Source organism: Cupressus sempervirens, chromosome 1 (genome assembly GCF_028749045.1).
Source record: "Cupressus sempervirens isolate cs-2001-9-10 chromosome 1, ASM2874904v1, whole genome shotgun sequence".
Lineage (NCBI taxonomy): Eukaryota > Viridiplantae > Streptophyta > Pinopsida > Cupressales > Cupressaceae > Cupressus > Cupressus sempervirens.
Genome location: NC_143118.1, coordinates 606,939,550 through 606,960,110, shown reverse-complemented (window position 1 = coordinate 606,960,110; position 20,561 = coordinate 606,939,550). Strand labels below are relative to the sequence as shown.

General features: G+C 47.4%; 2 non-coding genes and 1 pseudogene across 2 annotated transcripts in view; all 3 read right to left on the bottom strand.

Moving 5' to 3' along the window:
• LOC149578960 (18S ribosomal RNA) overlaps positions 1-1,758 on the bottom strand; it is a 1,811-nt gene extending 53 nt beyond the window's left edge. The window contains exon 1 of the ribosomal RNA XR_016357610.1: positions 1-1,758. This exon is cut by the window's left edge and continues 53 nt beyond it. This is a non-coding gene — a ribosomal RNA (18S ribosomal RNA).
• Positions 1,759-15,224: 13,466 nt separating this feature from the next.
• Positions 15,225-17,862, bottom strand: LOC149578959 (25S ribosomal RNA; annotated as a pseudogene).
• Positions 17,863-18,017: 155 nt separating this feature from the next.
• Positions 18,018-18,171, bottom strand: LOC149578958 (5.8S ribosomal RNA). The gene has a single exon (XR_016358138.1). It is a non-coding gene; the product is annotated as a 5.8S ribosomal RNA (ribosomal RNA).
• Between the last annotated feature and the right edge of the window lie 2,390 nt (positions 18,172-20,561).

The following is a 20,561-nucleotide window of genomic DNA, read 5'->3' as shown; positions in this document are numbered from 1 at the left end:
CTCTAAATGATAAGGTTCAGTGAACTTCTTGCGATGTCACTGATAGGAACCACCGTTGTCACCACGATCCGAACACTTCATCAGATCATTCAATTGGTAGGAGCGACGGGCAGTGTGTACAAAGGGTAGGGACGTAGTCAACACGAGCTGATTACTCGTGCTTACTAGGAATTCCTCGTTGAAGATCAATAACTGCAATGGTCTATCCCCTTCATGCTGCAATTTTGCAAGATTTCCCAAAACTTTCGGGCCAGGGAGAGAAACTCGTTGGTGGCATCAGTGTAGCATGCGTGTGGCCCAGAACATCTAAGGGCATCACAGACCTATTATTGCCTCAAACTTCCATGGCCTAGGAGGCCATAGTCCCTCTAAGAAGCTGGCCGTGAAGGGGAACCTCAGCGTAGCTAGTTAGCAGGCTGAGGTCTTGTTTGTTAACAGAATTAACTAGACAAATCGCTCCACCAACTAAGAATGGCCATGCACCACCACCCATAGAATCAAGAAAGAGCTCTCAATCTGTCAATCCTTACTATGTCTGGACCTGGTAAGTTTCCCCATGTTGAGTCAAATTAAGCCGCAAGCTCCACTCTTGGTGGTGCCCTTCTATCAATTCCTTTAAGTTTTAGCCTTGCGACCATACTCCCCCTAGAACCCAAACACTCTGATTTCTCAGAAGGTGCTGGCGGAGTCCTTAGAGCAACATCTATCGATCCCTAGTCAGCATCGTTTATGGTTGAGACTAGGACGGTATCTAATCATCTTCGAGCCCCCAACTTTCATTCTTGATTAATGAAAACATCCTTGGAAAATGCTTTTGCAGTGGTTCGTCTTCCATAAATCCAAGAATTTCACCTCTGACAATGAAATACGAATGCCCTCGATAGTCCCTATTAATCATTACTCCGGTCCCAAAGGCCAACGAAATAGGACCAGACTCCTATCGCGTTATTCCATGCTAATGTGTTCAGAGTGTAGGCTTGCTTTGAGCACTCTAATTTTTTCAAAGTAACGGTGCTGGAACCGCGACCTAGCCAATTAAGGCCATAAACATGCCATCGGCAGAAGGGACGTGAGGGCCAGTGCACACCCAGAAGGTGGACTGACCGTGATGACCCAAGGTCCAACTACGAGCTTTTTAATTGCAAGAACTTAAATATATTCTATTGGAGCTGGAATTACCGTGGATGCTAGCACCAGACTTGCCCTCCAGTGGATCCTCATTAACGGATTTATATTGTACTCATTCCAATTACCAGAATCGATGAGCCCAATATTGTTATTTATTGTCACTACCTTCGCGTGTTAGGATTGGGTAATTTGCACGCCTGCTGCCTTCCTTGGATGTGGTAGCTATTTCTTAGGCTCCCTCTCTGGAATCGAACCCTAATTCTCCATCACCCATCACCACCATGGTAGGCCTCTATCCTACCATCAAAAGTTGATAGGGTAGAAATTTGAATGAAGCATCGCCAGCATAAAGGCCGTGCGATCCGTTGAGTTATCATGAATCATCAGAATAGCGGGCAAGCCCGCACTGGCCTTTTATCTAATAAATGCATCCCTTCCAAGAGTTGGGATTTAGTGCACGTATTAGCTCTAGAATTACTACGATTATCCGAGTAGCAAAGTACCATCAAAGAGACTATAACTGATTTAATGAGCCATCCGCAGTTTCACAGTCTGAAATAGTTCATACTTAGACATGCATGGCTTAATCTTTGAGACAAGCATATGACTACTAGCAGGATCGACCAGGTAGCTTCTAACAATAAGGGGACCCCCAAGACCTACTATAGCCAAGGGATGCCTGCTGCGATGGGAAACCAAAATTTGCATTTGCTCTGTCATGCATCCAAACATAATCTGCCACACAAGCAACAAGAATGACGTTCACAACACATGCAGGACTCGTAATGCTCAAAGATTTCACACAAGAGGAAAGTGTCCCATTGTCGACCAAAGAGGGCCGAACAGGGAGCCTCGGTTCATAGGCACCTGGGAAGAACATCCCGTATGGAACCCTTTACCCTTGAACTCGCTGTCACCACTACTCGAAAAGAATCCTTGAGTCTATACAAGATGCACCGTGTACGTAGCCACCTCAATTGTAAGGCCACTCAAAGACATCCATTTACCAGACATATGCCTCCTAAATGCCTATTGAGGTGCACCCGTACAGACAAAATCCTTCTCGATCACAAAAAATGTTTTCCCATGATGAAGAGCTAGTTGCTGAAGTGCCAACGGAGACCACCGTGCTGAAGGGTGAAGGGTCGTGCGAGTCGAAAACATGGCTGGTTATGCGATTGGCGGGGGCATCACTATGCACGCGACCACCTCAATTATAAGGCCGCTCAAGGGCATCGTGTATAACACCCCCTCCACACATTTATAGGTGATGAGAGCCCGCCTGCATACACGGACATGTCTATAACCTTTGGCAAATATCTCCTTTCCCAGCACAGCCTCGCTAACCGTTCCCCATGACATGTGATCTACCAGCGCAGGTACAGAAAAGTTCCTATGGGTGAACACTCGCACTAGCATTGTTGGACAAGCTTCAATCTCATGCACATGCACATACTGAAGAACTGCACCATGAGGGAACCACCTACGAGCACCCACATCACGGCAAAATCCATTCGTGTGATTTCTACCCCTAGACAGACACATTGGCCCTACACTTATCGGAGCATTGCAAAGATGAGCGCTCTGGTTCGCAGGAGCCTGAGAAGAACATCTCGTACGAAACCCGTTCCCCCAAAATGCTCGAATCACAAATGCTTGCAGCAGAGTCGTAATGCAAAGATGTACACCATGCACGTGACCGAGTAAGGACACACAGAGACATCCATTTCACAGGCATATGCCCCCTACATGCTTTTTGGTGCACCCTGTACAAACGGCCATACTTTGACAAGCCCTCAAGGAATTTTGCATCTTAAGAGAGATGAAACGCCTTGGGCTTTTTGTCCACACAATGCAAACACCGAACGCTCTCTTTAGGGGGGAGCTGATGAAGAGTATCTCCCGCAGAACCCATGAGCCGCAGCCATTCAGATCGCACAGGGCAGGACAGGGCATGGAGATTTTTTGCATCCAAACAAAAATTATCGATAATACTCTACATTTCTATTGGCCTGGACCACAAAGGCTATCACGACAGTGCCATGCACTTCTATAGGATGAGATAGTGAAGAGGCGAGCATGCACCAAGAATGCACTAGCGAATAAATTATGTAGCAACTAAACCTTTCGTCAGCCCCCCTCTCAATCCCAAGGCTCTACCAATCGGCAAAAACTTAGGGTGGAGAGTGGACCCTCGATGAAATTAGGGACGTCGAACAATGCACCCGTGCAACCATCTCTTTCCTTCTTGCCATCTGGGCAGGATAAAAATTTAATGATAGAATGTGCCAATGAGACGGAGCCCTTGGCTAAAAGATACAACTCCATACACAGTCAGCAACAAGCGCATCTTAGAATCGAACACCAAATGTGCAGTGTGTTGCAAGCCATGCAGACACCTACATATAGGGTATATCCAACAAAATAAAGCGACAAGTACTTCCCAATAGCTCCGCCATTATGATTACCAAATGGGATATACTCACCGCCACAGATTAATGCCCATCATTACTGTCTCAGAATAGATACAAGCACATCGAGCTTCATCCGATCAACTGGACAAATTTCACCTTGAAGGGGCCCAATCCAAAAGTTCTGGAGGTAATCTCTGGGAACTCTCAAGAACAAGGCCCATCTTACATGCAAACTCTGCTACTACACAAACATAGGTTGCAATTAAAGAGAAATTGCAAGGCCGTCACAATGGCCCGAGGCCAATGCTCTGACTAAGTCAATTTTCTCTTGCAATCACCATGCCACCGTTCACACAGAGATCTCCCCATTCACTTGTGATGCGATGCACAATCCAAGTGCTAGATGTGAGCTCTCCCTTGAAAGGCCACTTTCCAAGGCATCCCCCAATGACACATTGAACGACAACCGCTGTCGAACCATTCCCAATGTTGTGTCGATCGAGTTGGCACAGAGGCAACCTTGGGGAGCACCTGCATAGCAATCGAGATGTGCTTTCATACCCATCTCTCACAAAGACCAATGTTAGCTATGAACAAATTTGGAATCCAAGGGCTCACATCGATCGATATCGTCGGCACTGGGTCTATATAAAAAGGCCACGGAGAGGTTCTGAGAACAGAAGCCCCCCATGCTCGCTCGCACAAACATCCCAAATTCTAGACACAAGCTCTCACCCTTAGAATCAGTCTCTAGATCACTGCAATGACAAATTGGAATGACAACCGCTGTCGAACAACTCCCAAAATTGTGGCAATGGAGTGAGAAAGAAGAGCAACTTTGGGGAGAGGCGCATAGAAAATGCGCTGCTCCTTCATTCTGCTCTTATATATAGATCTAATGTCACTGATTTCATTTGGAATCCAAGGATGCATTCATCCTTTCCCACACGAGCAATGGCTCTTCTAATAGAATGGTCATGGGGAGCTTCCGATAACAAAGGCTCCCTTGTCACTCGTGATGCGCAGCCCAACTGCTAGACGATGGCTCGCCCTTCAGATCACTGCCCAGGCAACCACCACAATGGCACCGTTGGAATGATAACTTCTACCGAACCATTCTGAAAATTTTGTGCCAAAGAAGTTTTTGTGAAGAGAATGACTCTGGGGAGAGAGCACTCGCATAGCAAAATCAGGATGGCTTCACGGCCCTTCCAATAGAAACAATGCTGGTGCCAATATTTGAAATCCAAATAATGTGTCTTTCTCGAACACCAGCACTGATTCTAATGGGGAGGGTCACCAAGAGATTTTTTTATCAAAGCCTCCCATTGTAGCCATGATAGGCACGCAAAAAATTTTGCTAGAGCGCCAAGCACCCATCTCATGGCTAGAGATAAGGGCTCACCATTAGATCAACTTCAAAATTGCAGAATAGACGCACTATAGAATGGCAACCACTGCCAAGTCTCTTTTGTAATTGGGTCGGTCGAGTGATCGAAGAAGTTGATCTAAGAGAGGGTCCAAGCATAGGCATTTGTTGGTGGATTCGTGCCGATGGCATAAATTTATGCAATACCCAAGCAACACCAAACGGAGGTGCTAGACAAGGGCTCCCATTTTAGATCGAGTTTTAAAATCACCAAGAAGACGCGATGAGGGCTGGCAACCGCTACCAAACCTTTTTCCAAAATTGCACTAGTTGAGTGACAATAAAACATGATCTAAAGGAGAGTCTAGGAATAGCACCCTCGAGGGTGGGCTTGATGCCCCTCTAATTGATTCAACGTCGGCATCCACCATTTCAAAATCCGATATATCCATCCGCCCTAACAGCAGCATTGAATCAATGAGGGGGGCACGGGAGAGGCTCGTGGCAACCACCTCTCCCATTATAGCCACGATAGGCACATAAAATTTTTTCCTAGAGCGCCAAAGCACCCACCTCATGGCTATAGACAAGGGCTCGCCATTAGATCAACTTCGAAATCATAGAACAGATGCGGTGTAGAATGGTAAACGCTGCCAACTCTCTTTCATAATTATGTCGGTCAAGTGATCAAAGAAGGTGATCTAAGAGAGGGTCCAAGTGTAGGCATTCATTGGGGGATTCACGCCGATGGCATAAATTTATGCAACACTCAAGCAACACCGGATGGAGGTGCTAGACGAGGGCTCCCATTTTAGATCAAGTTTTAAAATCACCAAGTAGACGTGGTGAGGGCTGGCAACCGCTGCCAAACCTTTCTCCAAAATTGTGGCAGCTGAGTGACAAGAAAACATGATCTAAAGGAGAGTCCAAGAATAGCACCCTTGAGGGTGGGCTTCATGCCCCTCTAATTGATTCAATGTCGGCGTCCACCATTTCAAAATCTGACATATCCATCCGCCCTGACAACGGTGTTGAATCAATGAGGGGGACATGGGAGAGGCTCGCGACAACCACCTCTCCCATTGTAGCCATGATAGGCATGCAAAAATTTTTCCTAGAGCACCCAAGCACCCATCTCATGGCTAGAGACAAGGGCTCGCCATTAGATCAACTTTGAAATTTTAGAACAGACGTGGTGTAGAATGGCAATCGCTGCCAAGTCTCTTCCGTAATTGCATTGGTCGAGTGATCAAAGAAGGTGATCTAAGAGAGGGTCCAAGCATAGGCATTCGTTGGGGGATTCGTGCTGATGGCATAAATTTATGCAATACCCGAGCAACACCAGACAGAGGTGCTAGATGAGGGCTCCCATTTTAGATCAAGTTTTAAAATCACCAAGTAGACGTGGTGAGAGTTGGCAACCACTACCAAACCTTTTTTCGAAATTGCACCAGCTGAGTGACAAGAAAACATGATCTAAAGGAGAGTCCAAGAATAGCACCCTCGAGGGTGGGCTTCATGCCCCTCTAATCGATCAACGTCGACATCCACCGTTTCAAAATTTGACATAGCCATCTGCCCTGACACCGGCGTTGAATCGATGAGGGGGGCACAGGAGAGGCTCGTGGCAACCACCTCTCCCATTGTAGCCACGACAGGCACACAAAAAATTTTGCTAGAGTGCCAAGCACCCAGCTCATGGCTATAGACAAGGGCTCACCATTAGATCAACTTCGAAGTCGCAGAACAGACGTGGTGTAGAATGGCAACCGTTGCCAAGTCTCTTGCATAATTGCGTCAGTCGAGTGATCGAAGAAGGTGATCTAAGATAGGGTCCAAGCATAGGCATTTTTTGGGGGATTCATGCTGATTACATAAATTTATGCAATACCCGAGCAACACCGGATGAAGGTGCTAGACGAGGGCTCCCGTTTTAGATCAAGTTTTAAAATCACCAAGTAGACACTGTGAGGGCTGGCAACCGCTGCCAAACCTTTTTCCAAAATTACGCTAGCTGAGTGACAAGAAAATATGATCTAAAGGAGATTCCAAGAATAGCACCCTTGAGGTTGAGCTTCATGCCCCTCTAATCGATTCAACGTCGGCATCCACCATTTAAAAATTTGACATATTCATCCGCCCTGACAGCGGCGTTGAATCAATGAGGGGGGCACAGGAGAGGCTCATGGCAACCACCTCTCCCATTGTAGCTATGATAGGCATGAAATTTTTTTTTCTAGAGCACCAAGCACCCACCTCATGGCTATAGACAAGGGCTCGACAATTAGATCAACTTTGAAATCACAGAATAGATGCGGTGTAGAATGGCAACCGCTGCCAAGTCTCTTTCGTAATTGCATCAGTCGAGCGATCGAAGAAGGTGATATAAGAGAGGGTCCAAGTGTAGGCATTTTTTGGGGGATTTGCGCCAATGGCATAAATTTATACAATACCCAAGCAACACCGGATGGAGGTGCTAGACGAGGGCTCCCATTTTAGATGAAGTTTTAAAATCACCAAGTAGACGCGGTGAGGGCAGGCAACCACTGCCAAACCTTTTTTCCGAAATTGCGCCAGCTGAGTGACAAGAAAACATGATCTAAAGGAGAGTCCAAGAATAGCACCCTCAAGGGTGGGCTTCATGCCCCTCTAATCGATTTAATGTCGACATCCACCATTTCAAAATCTGACATATACATCTGTCCTGACAGTGGCGTTGAATCAATGAGGGGGGCACGGGAGAGGCTCACAGAAACCACCTCTCCCATTGTAGCTATGATAGGCACGCAAAAAAATTTTCTAGAGTGCCAATAACCCACCTCATGGCTATAGAAAAGGGCTTACCATTAGATCAACTTCAAAATCGTAGAACAGACGCGGTGTAGAATGGCAACCGCTGCCAAGTCTCTTTCGTAATTGTGTCGGTCGAGTGATCAAAGAAGGTGATCTAAGAGAGGGTCCAAGCATAGGCATTTTTTGGACGATTCACACCGATGGCATAAATTTATGCAACACCCGAGCAACACCGGACAGAGGTGCTAGATGAGGGCTCCCATTTTAGATCAAGTTTTAAAATCACCAAGTAGATGCAGTGAGGGCTGGCTAGCGCTGCCAAACCTTTCTCTGAAATTGTGCCAGTCGAGTGAAAAGAAAACATGATCCAAAGGAGAGTCCAGGAATAGCACCCTCGAGGGTGGGCTTCATGCCCCTCTAAATGATTCAATGTTGGCATCCATCATTTCAAAATTTGACATATCCATCTGCCCTGACAGCGGCGTTGAATCAATGAGGGGGGCAAAGGAGAGGCTTGCGGCAACTACCTCTCCCATTGTAGCCATGATAGGCACGCAAAAAAATTTTCTAGAGTTCCCAGGCACCCACCTCATGGCTAGAGACAAGGGCTCGCCATTAGATCAGCTTCGAAATTGCAGAACAAATGTAGTGTAGAATGGCAACCGCTGCCAAGTCTCTTCCGTAATTGCGTCGGTCGAGTGATCGAAGAAGGTGATCTAAGAGAGGGTCCAAGCATAGGCATTCTTTGGGGGATTTTTGATGATCGCATAAACTTATGCAAATACCCGAGAAACATCGGACAGAGGTGCTAGACGAGGGCTCCCATTTTAGATCAAGTATTAAAATCACCAAGTAGACACGGTGAGGGCTGGCAAGTGCTGCCAAACCTTTTTCTGAAATTGCGCCAGATGAGTGACAAGAAAACATGATCTAAGGGAGAGTCTAGGAATAGCACCATCGAGGGTGGGCTTCATGCCCCTCTAATTGATTGAATGTTGGTGTCCACCATTTCAAAATCTGACATATCCATCTGCCCCGACAGAAGCGTTGAATCAATGAGGGGGCCACGGGAGAGGCTCGCGGCAACCAGCTCCCCCATTGTAGCCATGATAGGCATGCAAAATTTTTTGCTAGAGTGCCAAGCACCCACCTCATGGCTAGAGACAAGGGCTCACCATTAGATCCACTTCAAAATCGTAGAACATATGCTTTGTTGAATGGCAACCGCTGCCAAGTCTCTTCCGTAATTGCATCGATCGAGTGATCGAAGATGGTGATCTAAGAGAGGGTCCAAGCATAGGCATTTGTTGGGGGATTCGCACCAATCGCATAAATTTATGTAATACCTGAGCAACATCAGATGGAGGTGCTAGACGAGGGCTCCCATTTTAGATCAAGTTTTAAAATCACCAAGTAGACGCGGTGAGGGCTGGCAACCGCTGCCAAACCTTTTTCCAAAATTTTGCTAGTTGAGTGACAAGAAAACATGATCTAAAGGAGAGTCTAGGTATAGAACCCACGAGGGTGGGCTTCATGCCCCTCTAATTGATTCAACGTTGGTGTCCACCATTTCAAAATCCGACATATCCATCCGCCCTGACAGCGGCGTTGAATCAATGAGGGGGCCATGGGAGAGGCTCGTGGCAACCACCTCTCCCATTGTAGCCGCGATAGGCAAAAAAAAAATTTTGCTAGAGTGCCAAGCACCCACCTCATGGATAGAGACAAGGGCTCGCCATTAGATCAACTTCAAAATCACAGAACAGACGCGGTGTAGAATGGCAACCACTGCCAAGTCTCTTCCGTAGTTGCGTTGGTCGAGTGATCGAAGAAGGTGATCTAATAGAAGGTCCAAGCATAGGCATTTGTTGGGTGATTTGCACCGATGGCATAAATTTATGCAATACCCGAGCAACACCGGACGAAGGTGCTACATGAGGGCTCCCGTTTTAGATCGAGTTTTAAAATCACCAAGTAGATGCGGTGAGGGCTAGCAACCGCTACCAAACCTTTTTCCAAAATTGCGCCAGTTGAGTGACAAGAAAACATGATCTAAAGGAGAGTCGAGGAATAGCACATCGAGGGTGGGCTTCATGCCCCTCTAATTGATTCAACGTCGGCGTCCACCATTTCAAAAACTGACATATCCATCCACCTTGACACCGGTGTTGAATCAATGAGAGGGGCATGGGAGAGGCTCGCGGCAACCACCTCTCCGATATAAGCTATTAGTGTGAGGCTTGCTCTGCATTAGAAATTAGCGACCACGCCGAAAACTACCTTAAAAATCCAAATCCTTGAAAATTCTGACCAAACAGCCATTCACGACCTAATTTTTTATGAGGTCGGCAGAGGAGCAAAAGATTGTCATCTTGATGAATTAACTTAAAGAGTCAACTTGGTGGGGTGACTTGATGAATGCACTTGAAGGGTCGACTTGGTGGGGTGACTCTATGAACGGACCTAAAGAGTTGACTTGGTGAGAGCACTTGGTGGGGTGACTTGATGAACAGACTCAAAGAGTCGACTTGGTGAGAGTACTTGGTGGCTCGACTTGATGAGCGCACTTGAAGAATCAACTTGGTCAGAGTACTTGGTGGGGTGACTTGATGAACGAACTCAAAGAGTTGACTTGCTAAGATACTTGGTGGCTCAACTTGATGAGCAGTCTTAAATAGTCAACTTGGTGAGAGTACTTGGCGGGGTGAATTGATGAACAGACTTAAAGAATCGACTTGGTGGGAGTACTTGGTTGGCCAAACTAGTGGGGTGACTTGATGAACGGACATAAAGAGTCAACTTGGTGAGAGTACTTGTACTTGTTCTGGTGACTTGATGAACGGACTTAAAGAGTCAACTTAAAGAGTCGACTTGGTGGGGTGACTTGATGAAAGGACTTAAAGAGTCGACTTGGTGAGAGTACTTGGTCGGGTGACTTGATTAATGCACTTGAAGAATCAACTTGGTTAGAGTACTTGGTGGGGCGACTTCATGAACGAACTTAAAGATTTGACTCGGTGGGCTGACTTGGCGGGGTGACTTGATGAACAAACTTAGAGAGTCGACTTGGTGAGAGTAGTTGGTGACTTGGTGGGCCGACCTGGCCGGGTGACTTGATGAACAAACTTAAAGAGTCGACTTGGTGAGAGTACTCGGTGGGCTGACCTGGTCACGTGACTTGATGAACGAACTTAAAGAGTCGACTTGGTGGGCCGACTTGGCCAAGTGACTTGATGAACGAACTTAAAGAGTCGACTTGGTGGGTCGAACTAGTGGGGTGACTTGGTGAGAGTACTTGGTGGGCTGACCTGGCAGGGTGACTTGATGAACGAACTTAGAGAGTCAACTTTGTGAGAGTACTTGGTGGGTCAAACTGGCGGGGTGACTTGATGAACAAACTTAAAGAGTCAACTTGGTGAGAGAACTTGGTGGGCCGAGCTAGCGGGGTGAATTGATGAACGAACCTAAAGAGTCAACTTTGTGAGAGTACTTGGTGGGCCGACCTGGCGGGGTGACTTGATGACCGAACTTAAAGGGTCGACTTGGTGAGAGTACTCGGCAGGTTGACCTGGCAGAGCGACTTGATGAATAATCTTAAAGAGTCGACTTGGTGAGAGTACTTGGTGGGGTGACTTGATGAACAAACCTAAAGAGTCAACTTGGTGAGAGTACTCGGTGGGCCAACCTAGCGGGGTGACTTGGTGAGCAAACTTAAAGAGTCGACTTGGTGAGAGTAGGTTGTGGGCTGACCTAGCGGGGTGACTTGATGAACGAACTTAAATAGTCGACTTGGTGGGCCGACTTGGCAGAGTGACTGCATGAATGAACTTAAAGAGTCCACTTGGTGGGCCGACTTGGCGGGGTGACTTGATGAACGAACTTAAAGAGTCAACTTGGTGAGAGTAATTTGTGGGCTGACTTGGCGGGGTGACTTGATGAATGAACTTAAAGAGTCAACTTGGTGGGGTGACTTGATGAACGCACTTGAAGGGTCAACTTGGTGGGGTGACTCTATGAACAGACCTAAAGAGTTGACTTTGTGAGAGTACTTGGTGGGGTGACTTGATGAAAGGAATTAAAGAGTCGACTTGGTGATAGTACTCGGTGGGGCAACTTGATGAACGCACTTGAAGAATCAACTTGGTTAGAGTACTTGGTGGGGCGACTTGATGAACAGACTGAAAGAGTCAACTTGGTGAGAGTTCTTGGTGGCTTGACCTGATGAGTAGACTTAAAGAGTCAACTTGGTGAGAGTGGGCCTAATGGGGCAAGTTGGTGGGGTGACTTGGCAACTAGAATTAGAGAGCCAACATGGTGAGGCGACTCGGTGAGTTGGTTCATTGAGATGACATGGTGAACTGACTTGGCAAGCAAACTTAAAGAGTTGACTTGGCAACATACTCGAGTCGACTTGTTGAGGCGACCTAGCGAGCGGGCTTAAAGAGTCAACATGGTGAGGCGACTCATGGTGAGGAGATATCCTTGAGGTGACTTGGTGAGCTGACCTGACGAGTTGACACAGTGAGCGCACTTAAAGAGGCAACGACTTGGTGGGGTAACTCAGAAAGCCAACTTATCGAGGCGAGATGGTGAGTTGACTTGGTGAGATGACTTGGTGGGCGCACTTAAAGAGTGAACTTCGTGAGGTGACTTGGCGAGTTAGCTTGCTGATGCGACTTGGACAAGCTGACCTGGCGAGCGAACTTAAAGAGGTGACTTGGGCGGGCTGACCTGGTGAGCGAACTTAAAGAGTTGACTTGGAAACGTACTTGAACAACCGACTTGGTGAGCTGACATGGTGAGTGGGCTTAGAGAAGAAACTCGGTGGGGCAACTTGGTGAGCACACTTGCTGGGGAAAGGTGGTAAAATGACTAGGTGATTCGACTTGGTGAGCTGACTTAGGGAGCTGACTTGGTGAGCGAACTTAAGGGGTCAAATTGGTGAGGCAACCTGAATAGTCAACTCGGTGAGCTGACTTGGGGTGCCGACATGGTGAGCGATCTTAAAGAAGAGGTGACCTGGTGGTGTAACCTGGTGAGGCAAGATGGTAAGTCATCTTGGTGAACCGGCTTGACGAGCTGTGAGCGGACTTAAAGAGTCAATTCTTGATTTGGCAAAGACCACATGGTCAGATGACTTGGTGAGCCGACCTGGCTAGCAAAATTGGAAAGCAAACTTATAGAATCAACTTGCTGTCCCTAGCCAGGATCGCACGCCTGGGTCAACACAACTTGGGTCACCTGACTCCGTCGCCCCAGCCTCGAGCGACCCGACTGGGTCGACGAGGGGAAAAATACCAATAAAAAATCATGGGAGGCCCTGTACAGTGAAAAGCGCTAAATTTTGGGCATTAGGAAAAAAAAAAAAAAACAAGTTACCTACTTTTAGATCACGCACAAGCTTCAGTTCACGTATTGCCAAGCCGACTCGAGGCATTATGCCTAGCTAGCCAGATTTGAGGTAGGGTAGCTGATTTGAGAATTTTCTTTATAAAAAGAGATCGTGATAGGCCCCATAAGGCAAAAAAGAATGAAATTTTGGGAGTTCAAAAAAAAATGTTACCCAATTTTGGATCGCGCATAGGGCTCGGGTCACGTAGCATCGAGGTGCCCTGGGTGACATGATTCAAGCGAAAATTCGACGGTGGCATGAGTCGTGCAAAAACATTGGAGGCCATTAAGGCTCGAGGTGCTTCGAGTCGAGGTTTCCGAGGCGGGTTTGGTTGAAAACTTTGGGCATTAACCAAAAAGAAAAAGTTAACTGCTTTTGGATCACGTACATGGCTCGAGGCACTTAGAATCAAGTTAAGCACGGTGACATGAGTCGTGCAAAAAATTTGGAGATGACTCGAGTCGGGGCATACGACTCGAGTCAGGGCATCCGACTCTGTCTGAGTTCAAAACTTTGGGACTTGAAAAAAAAAAGAAAAAAGAAAAAAGTTACCCAGTTTTGGATCACGTAAGTGATTCGGGGCACTCAGAATCAAGGTGAGTGTGGTTACATGAGTTGAGCGAAAAAAAATATGGAGGTGGTTAAGGCTCTAGGCAATTCGAGTCGGGGTAGCCGACATAATTTGGGTTGAAAACTTTGGGCGTTAACCCAAAAAAAGAGTTGATCGCCTTTGGATCATGCACATGACTCGACGTACTTAGAATCATGTCGAGCACGGTGACATGAGTCATACAAAAAAATTGGAGGCGATTCGTGTCGGGGTTCCCAACACGGTTCGAGTTGAAAACTTTGGGCATTAACCCAAAAAAAAAAGTTGACCTCTTTTGGACTACGTACATGACTCGGGGCACTTAGAATCAAGTCGAACACGGTGACATGGATTGTGCAAAAAATTTGGAGGCGATTTGAGTCGAGGTAGCCAACTCAATTTGAGTTCAAAACTTTGGGAGTTAACCAAAAAAATAAGTTGACCCTTTTTGGATCACGTACATGAGTCGTCTGCCCTCGCAAAAATTACAAAACCCGGGGACCTGCCTAGAATTTGCAGTCGGAAGATTTTTTTGCCCTCACAAAAATTTACAAACCCCACATGCTCAAAATTTGTACTTGGAAGATTTTTCTGCCCTCGCAAAATTTACAAACCCCACCCGCTCGAAATTTGGCACTTGGAAATTACGAAACCCCGCCCGCCCAGAATTTGGACTTGGAAGATTTTTTCACCCTCACAGAAATTGCAAACCCAACCCACATGGAAATTGAACTTGGAAGACTTTTTCACACTCATGAAAATCACAAAACTTGACTCGCGGGGAATTCGGCACTTGGGAGATTTTTTTGCCCTTCCGAAAATTGCAAACCCCACCAGCTCAGAATTCGAGACTCGGGAGATTTTTTTCCCCCTCGTGGAGATTTTACGAAACCCCACTCGCCCGAAATTTGGCACTTGGGAGATTTTTCTACCCTGGCAGAAATTTCTACAAAACCCCTCCCTCCTGCCCAAAGTTTGGCACTCGGGAGATTTTTCCGCCCTGGCGGAAATTGCAAACCCCACCCGCTAGGAATTTGGCACCTAGGAGATTTTTACACCCTCACGAAAATTGCAAACCCCACCCGCCGAGAATTTGGCACTTGGGAGATTTTTTTGCCCTCGTGGAAATTTTCACAAAACCCCACCTGCCCGAAATGTGGCACTTGGAAGATTTTTCCGCCCTGACAGGGATTGCAAAACCCCACCCGTCGAGAATTCAGCACTTGGGAGATTTCTTCTCCCTCGCGGAAATTTTCACAAACCCCCACCCACTCAAAATTTGGCACCTGGGAGAGTTTTCCCGCCCTTGCAAAAAATTGCAAACCCCACCTAGCCGAAATTTGGCACTTGGAAGATTTTCTCGCACTCGCACAAATTGCAAACCCCACCCGCCGAGAATTTGGCACCTAAGAGATTGTTACGAGCTTGCAAGAAAAAACCTTGCAAACCCCACCCCCACCTAGAATTTGGAACTTGGGAGATTTTCTCGCCCTCGCGCAAATTAAAAACCCCACCCGCCTCGAAGTCGAAAAAGGTTTTACAAATCGAGGTGACAGAGGGCTGAATCTCAGTGGATCATGGCAGCAAGGCCACTCTACCACTTACAATACCCCGTCACTTATTTAAGTTGTCTACAAAAGATTCTTCTCGCTGACCACTTGAAATTAATATCCAAGGTTGCTCCAATGGGCTAGTGCACCGATCGGAGATAGCCAATGACACGGGCCCCTGGGAGTGTAAGAGCAGCCCTACTACAGGTCGTGATGCAGCCAGAGAGAGATATGTGCTGCATCTAGCGTGGATTTTGACTTAGAGGCATTCATTTATAATCCAACACACAGTAGCTTCACGCCACTAGCTTTTCAACCAAGCGCAATGACCAAATGTGTGAATCAACGGTTCCTCTCATACTAAGTTGAATTACTATCACGGCGCGGATCATCAATAGGGTAAAACCAACCTGTCTCACAACGGGTTAAACTCAGCTCATGTTCCCTATTGGTGGGTGAACAATCCAACACTTGGTGAATTTTGCTTCACAATGATAGGAAGAGCCGACATTGAAGGGTCAAAAAGCAACGTCACTATGAACGCTTGGCTGCCATAAGCCAGTTACCCCTATGGTAACTTTTCTAACACCTCTAGCTTCAAATTTTGAAATTCTAAAGGATTGATAGGCCACACTTTCACAGTTTGTATTCGTACTGAAAATCAAAATCAAATGAGCTTTTACCCTTTTGTTCCACACGAGATTTCTATTCTCGTTGAGCTCATCTTAGGACACCTGCATTATCTTTTAACAGATGTGCCACCCCAGCCAAACTCCCCACCTGACAATGTCTTTCACCCGGATTAGCATGCCTAGACACACCTTAAGGCCAAAACTAGGGGCATTTCCCCATCTCTGCCTCATGAAATAAGTAAAATAACGTTAAAATTAGTGGTATTTCACTTGCGCCCAAAAGCTCCCACTTATTCTACACCTCTCAAGTCATTTCACAAAGTCGGATTAGAGTCAAGCTCAACAGGGTCTTCTTTCCCCGCTGATTCTGCCAAGCCCGTTCCCTTGGCTGTGGTTTCACTAGATAGTAGATAGGGACAGTGGGAATCTCGTTAATCCATTCATGTGCATCACTAATTAGATGACGAGGTGTTTGGCTACCTTAAGAGAGTCATAGTTACTCCCGCCGTTTACCCACACTTGGTTGAATTTCTTCACTTTGACATTCAAAAAACTGGGTAGAAATCACATTGCGTCAGCATTCACAAGGACCATCACAATGCTTTGTTTTAATTAAACAGTTGGATTCCCCTTGTCCATACTAGTTCTAAGTCGAATGTTCACCACCTAGGTAAAGCCCTCCGAAGGGGGCATCTTGCGTCCGTCGCCCGATCCGCTCGCGACGGCCCACCCTAGTCGCGGGAGCAGCTCGGGCAGGCCACCAATAGCCCATGAGTTCGGGGCACAGACCCCTAGGCCTAGCCCTCAGAGCCAATCCTTTTCCCAAAGTTATGGATCCATTTTTCCACCTTCCCTTACCTATATTATTCTATTGACCAGAGGTTGTTCACCTTGGAGACCTGATGCAGTTATGAGTACGACCGGGCGTGAACGGTAATCGGTCCTCTTGATTTTCAAGGGCCGCCAAAGGTGCACCAAACACCGCAGGACGTGCGGTGCTCTTCCAACCGCTGGACCCTATCTTTGGTTGAACTGATTTCAGGGTGGGCATGCTATTAAAAAGAAAAGATAACTCTTCTCGGGGCCCCCTTCCGACATCTCCAGATTTCCTAACGTTGCCGTCTGTCGCCACGTCCTGGTTCAGGAATATTAACCTGATTCCCTTTCGATGATTGCGCAAAGTGCACCCTTGAAACAGGGTTTCCCCATCTCTTAGGATTGACTAACCCATTTCCAAGTGCTATTCACATGGAACCTTTCCCCACTGTCAGCTTCCTTGTGCCTCGCGAGTTTTCCTAACCCGCTAACTCGCACACATGTTAGACTCCTTGGTCCATGTTTTAAGATGGGTCGGATGGAAAGCCCGCTGCAAGCGCCATGAGTGCACAGGTGCCTGAGAGCCCACTATAAAGGCATGCGCTTCTCTCCTCGACCACCACAATAGAAGTATTTGTGCGACCAGAAGGTCATGCTGGTGCCGCCATGACAGCCCGTGCTAGCACGTCCCTCGAACCGAGCGGCGGACCGGCTCACATCGTTCCACATCTGATAGGGGCACATCGCCGGCCTCCATTCACTTCCCTCTCAGCAATTTCAAGCACTCTTTAACTCTCTTTTCAAAGTCCTTTTCATCTTTGCCTCGCGGTACTTGTTCTCTATCAGTCTCTCGCCCGTATTTAGCCTCTGACAGAATTTACCACCCGATTAGGGCTACATTCCCAAACAACCCGACTCGCCAATAGCGCCTCATGGTGCGACAGGGTTCAGGCCTGACGGGGCTCTCACCCTCTCTGGCACCCCCTTCCAAGGGACTTGGGGCTAGTCCATCGCTGAGGACGCTTCTACAAACTACAATTCGACAAGCGCGGGCATCAATTTTCATGCTGGGCTCTTCCCGGTTTGCTCACCGTTACTAGGGGAATCCTGGTAAGTTTCTTTTCCTCTACTTATTGATATGCTTAAACTCAGTGGGTACTCATGCCTGACTTGGGGATGCAGTAGAGATGCAGCAATGCCCACACTACGGCAGGCCGCTGAGCCTAGAATAAAGTTCCTCGCAGACCTCATGCTCATTTCAGCCAATCGCGCACCACTCGCAAATCTAGACGACCATCTCTACTCCTCACTAGGGAGGGCAAAATTTTGTAGTGCGACGCCCAAGCAGACATGCCCTTGGCCGAGGCCTCGGGCGCAACTTGCATTCAAAGACTTGATGATTCACGAGATTGTGCAATTCACGCTAAGTATCGCATTTCACTACATTCTTCATCATGGCGAGAGCCAAGATATCCATTGCCAAGAGTCATGATTTTGTTTTGTTTTTGTCTTTCGGCGACCCAAGTGCGCAAGGCACTGGCTCACGCTTCATTCTTTGGATTTCTAAGGTGTGAGATGCACCCGTGTGTTGGGTGTTGACACATCCTGAACCCCGAGCACCCAATGGGTGTCACAAGGAATGTTGTGGTGTGTCCCCACCCCATCACCTCGCAAAGGTGGGAGGTGACACATGGGAGAGCCATGTCAGCGGACGGGGCCCCTGCCCCGCAAATCATGCAAGTGCACCCATCCTAAACATAGAACGCTCCAAGCGACGATTCAACACACTTGGGCAAGGCAACGGGGGGTTGTAGCAGTCTCGACTTGCCGCCATCGAAATGACGGATCCCTGGCACAGTGCCGCGCACGCGATCAGACCATGAAATCTCAATGGGGGACGAGGCCCGGACCCCCTCTGAACTGCAACCCAGCAGAGACCTCTCAAAATTCAACATATCCATCCGCCCTGACAGCAGTGTTGAATCAATGAGGGGGGCACGAGAGAGGCTCACAGCAACCACCTCTCCCATTGTAGCCGTGATAGGCACGCAAAAAATTTTGCTAGAGCGCCCAAGCACCCACCTCATAGCTAGAGACAAGGGCTCGCCATTAGATCAACTTCGAAATCGCAGAACAGAGGCGGTGTAGAATGGCAACCACTGCATGGTCTCTTCCGTAATTGTGTCGGTTGAGTGATCAAAGAAGGTGATCTAAGAGAGGGTCCAAGCGTAGGCATTCATTGGGGGATTCACGCTGATGGCATAAATTTATGCAATACCTGAGCAACATCGCACGAAGGTGCTAGACGAGGGCTTCTGTTTTAGATCAAGTTTTAAAATCACCAAGTAGACGCGATGAGGGCTGGCAACTGCTGCCAAACCTTTTTCCAAAATTGTGCCAGCTGAGTGACAAGAAAAAATGATGTAAAGGAGAGTCCAAGAATAGCACCCTCGAGGGTGGGCTTCGTGCCCCTCTAATCGATTCAACGTCAGCGTCTACTATTTCAAAATTTGACATATCCATCCGCCCTGACACTGGTGTTGAATCAATGAGTGGGGCATGGGAGAGGCTCGCGGCAACCACCTCTCCCATTATAGCCATGATAGGCATGCAAAAAATTTTTCTAGAGCATCAAGCACCCACCTCATGGCTATAGACAAGGGCTCGCCATTAGATCAACTTCAAAATCGCAGAACAGACGCGGTGTAGAATGGCAACAGCTACCAAGTCTCTTCTGTAATTGCGTCGGTTGAGTGATCGAAGAAGGTGATCTAAGAGAGGGTCTAAGCATACGCATTCATTGGGGGATTCGTACCAATGACATAAATTTATGCAATACTCGAGCAACACCGGACAAAGGTGCTAGATGAGGGCTCCGATTTTAGATCAAGTTTTAAAATCACCAAGTAGATGCGGTGAGGGCTGGCAACCATTGCCAAACCTTTTTTCGAAATTGCGCCAGCTGAGTGACAAGAAAACATGATCTAGAGGAGAGTCCAAGAATAGCACCCTTTAGGGTGGGCTTCATGCCCCTCTAATCGATTCAACGTCGGTGTCCACCGTTTCAAAATCTTACATATCCATCCACCCTAACAGTGGCATTGAATCAATGAGGGGGGCATGGGAGAGGCTCGTGGCAACCACCTCTCCCATTGTAGCTATGATAGGTACACAAAATTTTTTTCTAGAGCACCAAAGCACCCACCTCATGGCTATAGACAAGGGCTTGCCATTAGATCAACTTCGAAATCGTAGAACGGACGCGGTGTAGAATGGAAACCGCTACCAAGCCTCTTCCATAATTACATCGGTCGAGTGACCGAAGAAGGTGATCTAAGAGAGGGTCCAACAATAAGAATTCATTGGGGTATTCACGCCGATGGCATAAATTTATGCAACACCCAAGCAACACCAGACAGAGGTGCTAGACGAGGGCTCCCGTTTTAGATCAACTTTTAAAATCACCAAGTATACGCGGTGAGGGCTGGCAACCGCTGCCAAACCTTTTTCCAAAATTGTGCCAGCTGAGTGACAAGAAAACATGATCTAAAGGAGAGTCCAAGAATAACACCCTCTAGGGTGGGCTTCATGCCCCTCTAATCGATTCAAACTCAGTGTCCACTATTTCAAAATCTGACATATCCATCCACCCTGACAACGGCGTTGAATCAATGAGGGGGGCACGGGAGAGGCTCGCGGCAACCACCTCTCCCATTGTAGCCATGATAGGCAAGCAAAAAATTTTGGTAGAGCACCAAGCACCCACCTCATGGCTATAGACAAGGGCTCGCCATTAGATCAACTTCAAAATCGCAGAACAGACGCGGTGTACAATGGCAACCGCTGCCAAGTCTCTTCCGTAATTGCATCGGTCAAGT